Consider the following 3,472-nt stretch of genomic DNA (forward strand, 5'->3'; position numbering starts at 1 on the left):
TCACACGCCACACCCCCGATTTCTCACGCTGAAGTGTCAGCCCGGTCGGTCAAATTTCTGAAAGATGAGTTTATCTTGTAGTTTTTACCTGTTGAGCCACTTGTGATCGCTAGTTGTGCTTTCAGAGACTGTGAGGGGTTCAAGAGCGCTCCCTGTCTGTGGAATTTTCAAATTGTCGCAAACTGAGAAAAATTTTTTCCCGATCCATCCCAGGTGCATTCCCGCTTCAGGTATGCTCTGAGTATCACAGACCCGTCGTCGCTTCGTGTCCACTCTCTCTGAAAGATAGAGTTGACAGCGCGGCTGGTAGTGTAGCAACTTCAGTCATGTTATTGGACTCGCTCTGGGGGGGGGGGGGGCAGTGACGCGTTGCATCCGTGTAGTCCTCAGATGAAGAGCACGTAAGCCTCCTCTAAACCTGTCAGAGACCAGAGAACCCAAATGGCCTCTGTGTCCGTCAGACGGTCTGAATGAGATCCACCTATCAGCGGAGCAATGACATGACAGCAGACTATATAACAACTCTCCGAATCACGTACAACAGAGATGGGAGGAGTTATATTTTGAATGTGCACAAAGTTGTAAATATGAGCAGAAATCTGGTGAAACACATCTGAGCTATACTATATGTACTATATATTAGGGCTGCACAATTAATAGAATTTTAATCGCGATCACGATTTGGACTTCCCACGATCAAATTTGCGTGATCGAGCGATTATTTTTTATAAAGCATCATTTCATAGAACGCTACGGGTTTTTTGCAAAGCCCATCTCCCGCTCCATAAAGCCGTCTGCTCATGAGGCAGTCAGAGTAGTTCACTGCACCCCGTGCAGCTTAGTTTCTAGATGTAGACAGTCCCAGAGGACAGAGTATCTTGAGGAAAACTCACAGATGCAGTCGGTTTACGTCAGTCTCAAGGTTTACCAGTTTACCAGTAAACGCCACATTTGTCCCATTTGTTGTTTTTCAGACAACAGCAGTGACCGTGCTAGTCGTCTAGTTAGCGTCTGTTAGCTGTTAGCTCCTTTAGGACGCACCGTGCTAATGTCCTCGCATCCGCTGCAATGCTGTTCATATGATATGGTTTAATTTTGCGTTACATGACCCATTTCGTCTGTAAAGCCGTGGCTTTGTTGTCTTTCTACGCTCTCTCGCCTACTCTCTCTCCCTCTACTCTCCGCGCCCCGCCAACAGGGCGCCGCCGGTCCACACTTCTGATTTTTGTCCACAGTTTATTATTTTTCATTAACACAGCTGTATATTGTGTAATATGGGGCAAACCTGTATTTGTACCAGTGTTTCCGCGGGTAACTCAGTTATCGCGGCCGCTACGGCGAAGAACACAGAAGAAGTTACTGAATGCAACTAACTTCAGTTGGTAAGTAACAGCGTGGGACGGAGCTGCTGGACCTGGACCTGGACCGAGATGTGACCCTGGCCAGAATTTAGTTCATAAAAATGCAGCGCAGTGACGATACAGACTTTCATACACACTGTCGTGTGTATCCCCATTCGACCGTCGTTCCTAATGATCAGCCGTCTCTCTGTGAGTATCGTCATCACACTCCCTCTCGCAGTTAATAGCCTATGTGACAATACAATTTGTTTGGTTAAAAACAAATAATCGTGAGAATAATCGCGATCAAAATTTTGATCAAATAATCGGATTATCATTTTGGCCATAATCGTGCAGCCCTACTATTATACAACGTTGGGCCACATTTGTGCATCTCTAACCTCTGCATCTCTAAATGTACTGTGAATAATTATTTGATGTTTTTAAAATGAACAAATAGTCTTTATTTCACAAAAAAAGTAAAAACAGTAAGTGGGGCACAGAGGATGAGGCCAACATTACTGAGCTGGCACAAGGTTAAAGGATGAATTTATGTAACACATTGGTTCTCATTCTTTATTTTCAGTGGTCTTAGTTGATCCTCATCATTAATTTAACTTTGGGTCCCTGGTCCCTACACCAGGGACCCCTGGACCTGTTCCACCACAGACCAAATCTTCTCAGCTGTTGCTGACATATGCTACTGTCTCTTCATGTGATTCATTTGTTTGCACATTGTGTGGGTCAGTTCTTAATTATAAGAAGTTAATAATGTAATGCTGAATCCCTAAAACCTGTTGATACTACAACATGCAAAGGTTCTTAACCCTACAGTTTTGCACATTCATGCAAGACTTGTTTCTCATTTTTTTTTGCAAAAAAACTCTCCAGAAGTGCCATTTAATGGTTTATTTTTCAAATTTTTTTCCTGGGGGGGCATACCCCCAGACCCCCCTAGGAGAGCCCCATCCCCCCACATATAACAAATCCCAATTTAACCCTAAAGGATAAAACCCAAGAAATTGCTTTGTACGCGAAAAATATGGCCCCCCCAAATCTCACTCCAAGGTTTTGGAAAAGTTGGCAGCCCTGTATGGGGCATGAAAAAAAGGTGAAATTGTGCAGTTAATGGGAGCGCAACGAACATTTTGGGGCACCTAAATAAAATAATTAGGCCCACCAGTGCAACCAAGGAACAAAGTTAGAGCCCTTGTCTACACCAGCGTGGATGGAGAAAACAAGCAGCACCCACCAGGAGTGTTCGGCCTCCTTGAGCTGTTTCTGCAGCGTGCTGATGTCGCTGTCTCTCTTCTCCACCTCCTTCTCCAGCAGCTGCATCTCCTGGTGACCTCCCCCTGCTGCTGAGCCTCTCCATCAGCTCCTGGAACTCCCGTCCCTCGCACCAGCAGCTCAGGATCTGTATTTTGTTAATTTCTATAATAACACCATATTTTCCACTTTTTTTTCATAGTTGGCTGGTCCAGCAACTTATAGTCAGGTGCTATACTAGGCTGCACAATTAATCGAATTTAAACGCGATCACGATTTTGACTTCCCACGATCAAATTTACGTGATCGAGCGATTATTTCTTTTAAAGCGGCATTTCATAAACACGCCGGGTTTTTTTTGCAAAGCCAATCTACCGCTCCGTAAACCGTTCTACTCATGAGCCAGTCAGAGTAGGTTCCTGCACCCGTGCAGCTTAGTTTCTAGATGTAGACAGTCCCAGAGGACAGAGTAACAGGAGAAAACTCAACAGATAGCAGTCGGTCATACGTCGTCTCAGGTTTACCAGTTTACCAGTAAACGCAACATTTTGTTTTCAGACAAGTCGTTGCTAGTACGTCTGTTTAGCGTTAGCTCCTCAGGACGCACCGGTGCTAATGTCCTCGCATCCGCTGCAATGTTGTTTAATGGATATGGTTTAATTTGGCGTTACATGACCCATTTCGTCTGTTAAGCCGTACCTGTGTTGAATCTCTCCTCCTCACTCTGCTCTCCACAGTGACGATACAGACGTTTCATACACACTGTCGTGTGTATCCGCCATTCGACCCGTGCCGTTCCTAATGATCAGCCGTCTCTCTGTGAGTATCGTCCATCACACTCCCTCTCGCAGTTATAAATAGCC

At 45.0% G+C, this 3,472-nt stretch overlaps 1 protein-coding gene across 1 annotated transcript in view; it reads right to left on the minus strand.

Annotated features, from left to right (window-relative positions):
• Positions 1-3,472, minus strand: part of med4 (mediator complex subunit 4) — a 27,558-nt gene that overhangs the window by 4,601 nt on the left and 19,485 nt on the right. The window lies entirely within an intron of this gene.

This window comes from Etheostoma spectabile, unplaced genomic scaffold, assembly GCF_008692095.1.
Source record: "Etheostoma spectabile isolate EspeVRDwgs_2016 unplaced genomic scaffold, UIUC_Espe_1.0 scaffold333, whole genome shotgun sequence".
NCBI classification, from domain to species: Eukaryota; Metazoa; Chordata; class Actinopteri; order Perciformes; family Percidae; genus Etheostoma; species Etheostoma spectabile.